Source organism: Aegilops tauschii, chromosome 7 (genome assembly GCF_002575655.3).
Source record: "Aegilops tauschii subsp. strangulata cultivar AL8/78 chromosome 7, Aet v6.0, whole genome shotgun sequence".
NCBI classification, from domain to species: Eukaryota; Viridiplantae; Streptophyta; class Magnoliopsida; order Poales; family Poaceae; genus Aegilops; species Aegilops tauschii.
The window spans coordinates 91,415,619-91,428,150 of NC_053041.3; the positions used below are offsets into that span (position 1 = coordinate 91,415,619).

Below are 12,532 nucleotides of genomic sequence, written 5' to 3' on the forward strand. Positions count from 1 at the left end.
TCAAATTAGTTTTGGTTGGGGTGCGCCTGCCTGGGCTGTAGTGCAACGCCCAGGCGACACCCAAGGGCCCCAATGGCAAGCCACTGTGATGGACTCTCCCCCATAAAAAATAAATTTAATATCGTTGTGGGCACATGGCCCACATATCAGATATTAAACTGATAAGAACAGATACTACACTTGATCTTAGCCAAAAGGCCGAGAAAGGTATGATTTGTAGCGTTCCCCTCCCCCTCTTCTTATAGCTCCCTCTGCCTCTTCTCCGCTCTGGGCCAGCGAGGTGGTACTAAACAAACGAAAGAACGGAGAGAGTCCCTGCTGCGCTCGGGCGACCAGCGAAGCCAGCGTGTGTTGCGTCTCTCGTTCGATTTTGGGCTTGAAAAGAGGCCCTGTAAGAATACCACGGCAGCATATGCTTCCACGGCCCACTATTACGGGTACGTTTTTTCCCCCTACTGTTCGTTAACTCACTGCGTGTGACGACACGTTGGGATGGGCGATCTCAAAAGGAAACGGTCCGAGCCGACGCCTGACACCACACGAGTCCGTCGCGTTCTCGTTCCTCCTCCAGCTGCTTTCTCTTCTCCGAGTTGCAACTCGTAGTGAACGGTCGAGGTTGACGACAATGTGCGGCGGCATGAAGGATCATGCGGTCGCGCTGGTGCATGGTGCAGGAAGACGACGCCTGCGACTACGCGGCCAAGCTCCAGCACTACGTGCACGTGCTCGAGTGCTTTGCATTTTGCAAGCGCACCTCATCTTTTTCTTCTTTTTTCTGAAGTTCAACCGCACCTCATCTGGTACGTGACCTTCTAGACTAGTACATTTTATCCGAGTTGAAACATGGACTCAAACCAGACCAAGAACTATCCAACCCACCCGCAAAAAAAGAAGGAACTCTCCAACTAAACATTTACTCGAGTTTGGAAATCATAAGATGATAGATTGAGAAGTTTTCTTAAGAAAATGGTTAATTATAATTCTGAGTATATGGATATCTTTTTGTCGACAATAGGTGAAATCACCACAACCCAGTGATGTAAATGCACTGCCAAACCCAGTCACACGTAGAGCCACCAACGGCGGCAAAAATCAACGCCTATGCCTTGAGCGCCCCTCCTCCCCAAGCTCGATACCCCACCACCCCCTCCCAGCAAGGGCCTGTAGAAGTGCATGCTCTAGCCAATGCAACCAAAAAACCGATCTGATGAAAGAGACTAAGCAGCACATTATACGTCAACACTCTCCCTCACGTGTGGCTCCCTCAGGCCTGAGCGTCGACCAGGCAGGCAAGCACCACTAAACTAAATCACATCCAACACCAAACTCGAGCACCTTCAAAAACACCAAACTCCAGCATGTCGGCGGCTCATGCATCTAATCTATGGATTTTCTACAAAGAGTAAAATGCACTGGTGGTCATTGAACTTGTCACGTACGCTCACTTTGGTCACTGTACTTAAGAATACGGTCATTATATACATGTTGAGGTGATTATACGGTCACTGCCAGATCGTATAGCCCCGTATTTCATCTATTTGACCGGTCAAACAATCCAACATGACATCTTGTGAGCTCGTTTTCTCTCTATGTCTATGAGGGTCCCACTTGTTAGTGGGTGATGGACGAAAATGGAGGGGAAAATAAAAAATATTGTACCAATTCCAGATACGAACCCTAAACCTCCCACTTATGCAGCACAGCAGCAGTAGGCAGACCAGCTGCACCTATCTCGACTAGTCTCTGTTGGAGGAAGTAATCCTTTTATATCGTCCAAGCATTCACGTGACAACCATTAGGATTTTCCCTTTTGCGTGGGAACCATTAGACTCTACGGCCGGCTAAGGTGGCCGCTGACACCGTTCCGCACACGGCCGATTGATCCTCGCCGGGCGCAAGGTGATGATGCGTGTGGGTGGCGCCAGTGGTGTCGTCGGGCAAGGTGCCGGCTGTCTTGGAGGTGGACGTGCAGCGGACAAGGACGCCATGCACGGGGACACAGGCATGCATGCAGCAGCCGGCCAAGTCAGCCAGGGCTACGGCGAACGATGACACGCAGGTAAACGCAACACCCGGCCAAGCTGCGACTGACGATGTCATGGATGTGCACACGGACGCGGAGGTATGGACGCGGAGGTGGATGCGCACGCACATGTCGTGGACGCGGAACTAAACGCAGCAGCCCGCCATGATACGGTGAACGACGACATGGAGGTGCACGCAGAGGCACAGGTGGACGCGCACGCGGCGGACGAAGACATGGAGGTGCACGCAGATGACGACATGGAGATGCACACACGTAAATGCACAAGCCGGCCATGCTACGGCAGACGACGACATGGACATCGACCCCCCATATTGAGGCCGACATAGACCTGAGTAAGTGCGGTTTACTACATGATGATCATAGACTTTGCATGGTTAAAGACGATCTTTAGATTTTATCCGTACATTTTTTTTCAAAGTTTGCATTATTACTCTTATTTTGCATGTATAGATCGGGTTAACAAGAGAAATAGGGGTTGGTGCAATGTCCACAGCCAGCGCTCTATATGTTCAGAAAAGGTCGCACGGGTCGTCTAAAAAAGAGCTGTCACGCAAAAAAAAAAACCCAATGGCTGTCACGTGAATGCCTAAACGATATAAAAAGTTTTTTTTTGCGGGATACCTGTATAACGATATAAAAAGGATACCTCCTCCAATCAGCCATTAGAATGAGATGAGTGCAGCTGGTTAGCGTGGTCGCCCATAAAAGCGAGAGAAAACAAGCTAGCGAGGTGCATGGCTCATGCCATGCATGCCGATCGAGAATTCGTGTACTCTAGCGTTATGAATTGCTAGCCTAACCTAGCTAGAAATGCTACCCACAAAAATTGATAAAATCCAGGGAAGCAATACAGCTAGCTGGGTTTCCCGGTCACATCCAGGGAGGGTACGTCCAACCCGGTAGTGCATGTGCATTGTTGGACCGGTCAAATAGATGAAATACAGAGCTATACGATTTGATAGTGACCATATAATTACTTCAACATGTATATAATGACCGTATTGACCGTATTCTTAAGTACAGTGACCAAAGTGAGCGTACGCAACAAGTTCAATAACCACCGGTGCATTTTACTCTTCTACAAATGGGAAGCTGGCACGGTTCATGTACAAGTCATTCTCTGTGACTAGCTTATCTAAAGTGAGCAGGCGAGGTGGAGTATTTAACAAAAAAAACTATCACATTTCATGGAACCGTTCTTACAAACTACCACTTTACAAATTTATGCCTAAAATTATCACTTTTTGACTAATCTTTGACCAAAAACTATCATGTCGGGAAAGTGTCCGATTCGTCTATTCTAAACGCCTTTCTGACAGGATGGGCCCACCTGTCAGCATCAATCTTCTTCCTCCTCTTCCTCCTCCTCGCTCTCTGGCATTTCCTCGAACACATAATGTGCACTCCGCGCTCTTCTTCATGGCGACGCCCCGGCGAAGCACCTCTTCGGCGGTGGTCGGGACTGGAGACGACGGCGCAACCATGCCGGTTGGAACCGCCTCGGCCGTGCTGGCGTGCCGCGGCCTTGTGTGCGTGCGCAGCAGCCGCCGTCGCCGCGAGCGTGCGTGCAGTCGCCGCCGCTTGCGTGCTGGCAGGCTGGCCGCCGTCGCCGCCTCCGCGTGCTGGCAGGCTGGCCGCATGGGAGTTGACTATTGCGCCATGTCAGCGCCTACGTGTGGGCCAATCCTGTCATAATCATGTTTAATTTCAGCCGAAGCAGTCACTAGTGTTTTTGGCAACAAAATAGTCAAAAGGTGATAGTTTTCGGCACAAATTTGTAAAGTAGCAGTTTGTAGGCACGGTTCCATGAAATGTGGTAGTTCTTTGTTAAATACTCGCGAAGTGGCATTAAAAAGCAGCAGCAGCACAACGGCAGCATTGCGACAACAGCATCTAAAGTGAGCAGGCGAGCCCGAGCACCAAAAATCCCCGTCCGAATATTACCTCCCTTTATAAACGAATCATAATAACAATGTAAACCTAATATAACTAGTCTGAATATTAAGAAAACATTACTCATACTACTCTAGTTTCGTTCTAGAATGGAACGGGGCGCGGGGGGGGGGGGGGGGGGGGGCGCTTTTGCCCTCCTTTTAGTCTAAAAAGATTACTCATATACTTCATTTGTGTTAAAATATACCCTTTCCATCCATGAATAAGTTCACATATAGAAATTTTAGGACTAATTATGGAACGAAGTAAAAAATGCATTGAAAAGGTGCAAGTCACCATCTATCTCCTCTTTAATTACCACATCCCCATGAGCTAAGGCTGGTCGTAATGGGAGTATCACAAGTGATATCAAGCTTGCCAACTAGACTTTTTAGATGATGTGGCACACAATTAAATGAGAGGAGAGAGTATGTGGTATCTTATCATGATACTGTATCATATTAAATGTTGTACTATTTTGTGTCATGCATGACAATTAATAAGGCAACCTAAATAGTACTAACTTATAATACTATGCATTACAACGTAGTATATTTTTTTTTGCGGGCTCAAAATTTGTATTACTCAATCAAGGTCTCATTACAATCTTCAACAACTATCTCCAAAACTTTAACCAAGCCACCGTCCTATTATTAAGACGACCAAAAGCAGCTAATTTGTCACCCGCCTTATTTTGTGAACGATCGACATGAGTAATACAAGATTGATGTGAATTCAGTAACAATCTAATCTCATTAACTAGCGAAGAGTAAACCGATCGATCAGTACTACCACGTGTGATCATGTACACTACAACAGAAGAATCCAGCTCAACTTCTATTGGTAGTGAAGTTCGTTGAATCGAGGAAGACAAACCCTCCATGCAGGCACAAAGCTCCGCCTCCAGCGCATCCCTGCAAGAATATAGCGCCCTGCAAGCTGAGAAAATGATCTTCCCTGACTCATCTCGCAAAATCATGCCCGTGCCAGCATCATCGCAAGACACGAAAGCACCATCAGTGTTCAGTTTTGTCCACCCCTGATTTGGTTTTACCCAGCTAGGCGCCTTGAGCGTATGTATAACCGGCTGTACCCCGACATTCATGGTAACATACGCTTTACCTTTTCCTGGATCAGCCCCATTGTCATGTTTGATGGCCAGAAGTGAGTCCAGATAGCTCCGCAAGAACCTGACAGACACATCCATTGGCGGAGCCGGTTTGTGATGCACCACCTCGTTGTGTACATACCAACTTCTCCAGAATACCAGAAGTAACATACACCTCTCCAGCTCACTTCTTGGTACAAGTAACTGCAGTAGCCACTCCTTCCCACAGTTAGCTATTAGTTGTAGACGAGGGAGCCTCCAGATTTTTGCCATTTGCATATATAGATCCCTCCCGAATTGACATCTCAAAAACGGGTGGTAATTGTCCTCCGTATCCAGACCACAAACTGGGCAGATGCTAGTAGTTTCCAGGCCAATCTTCTATTTATTTTTTCACGTCGGCAACCCATCAGTCGCGACTCTCCATGCAAAGTTTGACATTGTTGGCGGAACTCCACAGTTCCAAATAAACTTCCAACAGCTCCTCGCTCCCGACGGCGACGAACTAGATGATTGTGCATTAGACGTATGTGCCTCGTCGAACACCAGATGACATGCACTCTTCACGGAGAAGACACCTAACTTGTTAGGCCCCAAGCAATGACATCTTCGCCTCGCCTCGGGCAGGCTCTGATCCTCAAGATCTCCACCACGTCCGCTTGTACGGAATATTGGTTAAGAATTTGAGTCTTCCATGAACCATTATCATTCAGCAGATCGGAAACATATCGAATGCGACAGATGCCCTGCCTAGAGATCGGTTTATACGAGAAAGGGCGTGGGATCCAACTATCCCGCCACACCCGAATGCTTCTCCCATTGCCCACTCTCCAAACCAAGCCTTTCTTCAATAACTCCAAGCCATGACTAATAGCCTGCCATGAGAAAGAAGCATTTCCAGTGAACACCGTATCTTCAAGCTTGCCATCAGGGTAGTATTTGGATTTGAGCAAACGTGCGCACAAGCTATCCGGTCTTGTTAACAGTCTCCAAGACTGATGAGCTAGAAGAGCTTGGTTAAATAGACGAAAATCCCGGAAGCCGACTCCACCCCTTTCTTTTGGTTGCATAAGCTTATCCCATCCCTTCCAATGTACCTTCCTTTTACCCTTCTCCGACCCCCAATAAAAATTCCTCACCATTCGAGTGAGGTCGTCGCACGCCGAGAATGGTAGCTTGAAAACTCCCATTATGTATGTGGGCAATGCTTGTGCGACATACTTTATAAGCACCTCTCTTCCGGGTTGCGCTAGGTATCCATTTCCCCATTGAACAAGTCTTTTGGTGAGGCTCGTTTGAAGATTTTGAAACTTTCCTTTAGACATGCGTCCCTCGGGTGGAGGAAGACCCAAGTACTTCTCCTCAAAGACCAAACTTGTAACATGGAGAGCGTCCCTAACCTGCTCTTGAACCAAGGCCGGGCACGCTTCACCAAAAATCATCGAGCATTTGTCATAGTTTAAGCTCTGACCCGTTGCCGAACTATACAGGTCCAAAGAAGCTTTAACCTGATCCATTTGATCCCTCTAGGCCTTGAAAAACAGCAAAGTGTCATCTGCAAAAAGCAAATGGGAGATGCCCGGTGCTCTCCTACCAATTTTGACTGATACAATATTGCCGGATTGCACCCTATTTTTCAAAATAGCTGAAAGTCCATCTGCCACAAATAAGAATAAGAATGGAGAGAGTGGGTCTCCTTGCCGCAGCCCACCCGACGGTGCAAATGAATCCAGGAGAGTTCCATTTAATTTTACTAAATATCTCACCGATGTCACACACGCCATTATCCAGTCAATCCATCGCTGAGAGAACCCTAACCTTTGCATCACCTGCCTCAAGAAAGCCCAATCAACCCAATCATAAGCTTTTGACAAATCTAGCTTATAGGCACAGAAGCTCCTTGTAGGATCTTTGTCTTGTTTAATATAGTGTAAACACTCGAAGGCAACCAAAGCGTTGTCCGTAATCATCCTACCTGGGATAAAAGCACTTTGCTCCACCGAGATTATATCATCCAATAAAGGGCGTAACCGGTTAACTAAGCACTTGGAAATTACCTTATATGTCACATTACAAAGACTTATGGGTCTGTAGTCGGACATTCTTAAGGGGTTGGAGATTTTTGGAATGAGCACAATCGATGTTGCATTAACTCCCTCTGGCATAATTCCAGTGTTGAAAAAATCCCTGACCGCTGCCAGCACACCCTCCTTCACCGTACTCCAGTTACGTTGAAAGAACTGAAGGAAATATGCCCTAGAGTCAATAATAAAGTTATTATTTATTTCCTTATATCATGATAAATGTTTATTATTCATTCTAGAATTGTATTAACCGAAAACTTGATACATGTGTGAATACATAGACAAAAAAAGTGTCCCTAGTATGCCTCAACTAGACTAGCTCGTTAATCAAAGATGGTTAAGTTTCCTGAGCATAGACATGTGTTGTCATTTGATGAACGGGATCACATCATTAGGAGAATGATGTGATGGACAATACCCATCCGTTAGCTTAGCATAATGATCGTTAAGTTTTATTGCTATTGCTTTCTTCATGACTTATACATGTTACTCTGACCATGAGATTATGCAACTTCCGAATACCGGAGAAACACCTTGTGTGCTATCAAACGTCACAACGCAACTGGGTGATTATAAAGATGCTCTACAGGTGTCTCTGAAGGTGTTTGTTGGGTTGGCATAGATCAAGATTAGGATTTGTCACTCCGTGTATCGGAGAGGTATCTCTGGGCCCTCTCGGTAGTGCACATCACTATAAGCCTTGCAAGCAATGTGACTAATGAGTTAGTTACGGGATGATGCATTACAGAATGAATAAAGAGACTTGCCCGTAACGAGATTGAACTAGGTATTGAGATACCGACGATCGAATCTTGGGCAAGTAACATACCGATGACAAAGGGAATAATGTATGTTGTTATGCGGTTTGACCGATAAAGATGTTCGTAGAATATGTAGGAACCAATAAGAGCATCCAGGTTTCGCTATTGGTTATTGACCGGAGATGAGTCTCGGTCATGTCTACATAGTTCTCGAACCCGTAGGGTCTGCACGCTTAATGTTCGGTCATGATCGGTATTATGAGTTTATGTGTTTTGATGTACCGAAGGTAGTTCGGAGTCCCGGATGTGATCACGGACATGACGAGGAGTCTCGAAATGGTCGAAACATAAATATTGATATATTGGATGACTATATTTGGACACCGGATGAGTTCCGGGGGTCACCGGATAATTATCGAAGTGCCGGGGGGTTATCGGAACCCCCGGGGGAACTAATGGGCCAACATGGGCCTTGTGTGTGTGTGAGAGAGAGGAGGGGGCCTTAGGGCTGTCCGCCCCCCCTTGAGGAGTCCGAATTGGACAAGGAGGGGGGCGGCGCCCCCTCTTTCCCTCCCTCTCTCCCTCTCCTTCCTTCCCCCTCCTAGTAGGACTAGGAAAGGAGGAATCCTACTCCTACTAGGAGGAGGATTCCTCCCCTCCTTGGTGCGCCCATAGGGCCGGCCGACCTCCCCCTTGCTCCTTTATATACGGGGGCAGGGGGCACCCTAGAACACACAAGTTGACAGTTGTCTTAGTCGTGTGCGGTGCCCCCCTCCACAGATTTCCACCTCGGTCATATCATTGTAGTGCTTAGGCGAAGCCCTACGTCGGTAACTTCATCATCACCGTCATCACGCCGTCATGCCGACGAAACTCTCCCTCGGCCTCAACTGGATCTAGAGTTCGTGGGACGTCACCGAGCTGAACGTGTGCAGATCGCGGAGGTGCCGTACTTTCGGTGCTAGGATCGGTCGGATCGTGAAGACGTATGACTACATCAACCACGTTGTCATAACGCTTCCGCTTATGGTCTATGAGGGTACGTGGACAACACTCTCCCCTCTCATTGCTATGCATCACCTAGATGGATCTTGCGTGTGCATAGGAATTTGTTTGAAATTACTGCGTTCCCCAACAGTGGCATCCGAGCCAAGTCTATGCGTAGATGTTTATGCACGAGTAGAACACAAAGAGTTGTGGGCGATAATAGTCATACTGCTTACTAGCATGTCATACTTTGATTCGGCGGTATTGTTGGATGAAGCGGCCCGGACCGACATTATGCGTACGCTTACGCGAGACTGGTTCTACCGACATGCTTTGCACACAGGGTGGCTGGCGGGTGTTAGTTTCTCCAACTTTAGTTGAATCGAGTGTGACTACGTCTGGTCCTTGTTGAAGGTTAAAACAACACAATTGACAGAAAATCATTGTGGTTTTGATGCATAGGTAAGAACGGTTCTTGCTAGAAGCCCGTAGCAGCCACGTAAAACTTGCAACAACAAAGTAGTGGACGTCTAACTTGTATGATAAGCTCTACGTTCACATACAACGGGTGCAAGCCAGTTTTGCACACGCAAAATACTCGAGTTAAACTTGACGAGCCTAGCATATGCCGATATGGCCTCGGAACACTGAGACCAAAAGGTCGAGCGTGAATCATATAGTAGATATGAACAACATAGTGATGTTCACCATTGAAAACTACTCCATCTCACGTGATGATCGGACATGGTTTAGTTGATATGGATCACGTGATCATTTAGATGATTAGAGGGATGTCTATCTAAGTGGGAGTTCTTAAGTAATATGATTAATTGAACTTTAATTTATCATGAACTTAGTCCTGGTAGTATTTGCATAACTATGTTGTAGATCAATAGCTCGCGATGTAGCTCCCCGTTTATTTTTGATGTATTCCTAGAGAAAAATTATGTTGAAAGATGATAGCAGCAATGATGCAGACTAGGTCCGTGATCTGAGGATTATCCTCATTGCCGCACAGAAGAATTATGTCCTTGATGCACCGCTAGGTGACGGACCTACTACAGGAGTAGATGCAGACGTTATGAATGTTTGGCAAGCTCGGTATGATGACTATTTGATAGTTTAGTGCACCATGCTTTACGGCTTAAAACCGGGACTTCAAAAATGTTTTGAACACCACATAGCATATAAGATGTTCCAAGAGCTGAAATTGGTATTTCAGACTCATGCCCGAGTCGAGAGGTATGAGACTTCTGACAGTACTTTGCCTACAAGATGGAGGAGAATAGCTCAACCAGTGAGCTGAACGAAATATGCCCTAGAGGCAATAATAAAGTTGTTATTTATATTTCCTTACATCATGATGAATGTTTATTATTCATGCTAGAATTGTATTAACCGGAAACTTAGTACATGTGTGAATACATAGACAAAACAGAGTGTCACTAGTATGCCTCTACTTGACTAGCTCGTTGAATGAAAGATGGTTAAGTTTCCTAGCCATAGACATGAGTTGTCATTTGATTAACGGGATCACATCATTAGAGAATGATGTGATTGACTTGACCCATTCCGTTAGCTCAGCACTTGATCGTTTAGTATGTTGCTATTGCTTTCTTCATGACTTATACATGTTCCTATGACTATGAGATTATGCAACTCCCGAATACCGGAGGAACACTTTGTGTGCTACCAAACGTCACAACGGAACTGGGTGATTATAAAGGTGCTCTACAGGTGTCTCCGATGGTGTTTGTTGAGTTGGCATAGATCGAGATTAGGATTTGTCACTCCTATTGTCGGAGAGGTATCTCTGGGCCCTCTCGGTAATGCACATCACTATAAGCTTTGCAAGCAATGTAACTAATGAGTTAGTTGCGGGATGATGCATTACGGAACGAGTAAAGAGACTTGCTGGTAACGAGATTGAACTAGGTATTGAGATACCAACGATTGAATCTCGGGCAAGTAACATATCGATGACAAAGGGAACAACGTATGTTGTTATGCGGTTTGACCGATAAAGATCTTCGTAGAATATGTGGGAGCCAATATGAACATCCAGGTTCTGCTATTGGTTATTGACCGGAGACGTGTCTCGGTCATGTCTACATAGTTCTCGAACCCGCAGGGTCCGCACGCTTAACGTTTGGTGACGATCGGTATTATGAGTTTATGTGTTTTGATGTATCGAAGGTAGTTTGGAGTCCCGGATATGATCACGGAAATGACTAGGAGTCTCGAAATGGCCGAGACATAAAGATTTATATATTGGACGGCTATATTCGGACACCGGAGGTGTTTTGGGTAATTTCAGAGAAAACCGGACCCCCCCGGGGGGGGGGGGGAAGATTGGGCCTACATGGGCCATAGGGAAGAGGGGAGGCAGCCCACAAGGGGCAGCCGTGCCCCCTCCCTATAGGGAGTCCGAATTGGACTAGGGAGGGGGCGCGCCCCCCCCTTTTTCCTTCTCCTCTTCCTCTCCTTCCCTCTTTCCCCTTCTCCTCCTAGTTGGAATAGGAAAGGAGGAATCCTACTCCTACTAGGAGGAGGATTCCTCCCCTCCTTGGCGCGCCCTAGGGCCGGCCGGCCTCCCCCTTGCTCCTTTATATACGGGGGCATGGGGCACCCTAGAACAACACAACAAACATTGTCTTAGCCGTGTGCGGTGCCCCCCTCCACCATAATCCACCTCGGTCATATCGTTGCAGTGCTTAGGCGAAGCCCTGTGCCGGCAACTTCATCATCGCCATCATCACGCTGTCGTGCTGACGAAGCTCTCCCTCGACACTCAGCTAGATCGAGAGTTCGTGGGACGTCACCGAGCTGAATGTGTGCAGGTCGCGGAGGTGCCGTACTTTCGGTGCTAGGATCAGTCGGATCGTGAAGACGTACGACTACATCAACTGCGTTGTCATAACGCTTCCGCTTTCGGTCTATGAGGGTACATAGACAACACTCTCCCCGCTCGTTGCTATGCAACACCTAGATGGATCTTGCATGTGCGTAGGATTTTTTTGAAATTACTGCATTCCCCAACAGTGGCATCCGAGCCAGGTCTATGCATAGATGTTATATGCACGAGTAGAACACAAAGAGTTGTGGGCGATAATAGTCATACTGCTTACCAGCATGTCATACTTTGATTCGGCGGTATTGTTGGATGAAGCGGCCCAGACCGACATTACGTGTATGCTTACGTGAGACTGGTTCAACCAACGTGCTTTGCACACAGGTGGCTGGCGGGTGTCAGTTTCTCCAACTTTAGTTGAATCGAGTGTGACTACGCCCGGTCCTTATTGAAGGTTAAAACAACACACTTGACGAAAAATCGTTGTGGTTTTGATGCGTAGGTAAGAACGGTTCTTGCTAAGCCCGTAGCAGCCACGTAAAACTTGCAACAACAAAGTAGAGGACGTCTAACTTGTTTGTGCATGGCATGTTGTGATGTGATATGGTCAAGACGTGATGGGATATAAATTGTTGTATGAGATGATCATGTTTTGTTAAAGTTATCGACAACTGGCAGTAGCCTTATGGTCGTCTCTTTATTGCATAAGATGCAAGCGCCATGTAATTGCTTTACTTTATCACTAAGCGGTAGCGATAGTCG

At 46.7% G+C, this 12,532-nt stretch overlaps 1 non-coding gene across 1 annotated transcript; it reads right to left on the minus strand.

Moving 5' to 3' along the window:
* Positions 1 to 15: 15 nt before the first annotated feature.
* Positions 16 to 211, minus strand: LOC120970022 (U2 spliceosomal RNA). Its single transcript, XR_005764793.1, has one exon. It is a non-coding gene; the product is annotated as a U2 spliceosomal RNA (small nuclear RNA).
* Positions 212 to 12,532: the final 12,321 nt, after the last annotated feature.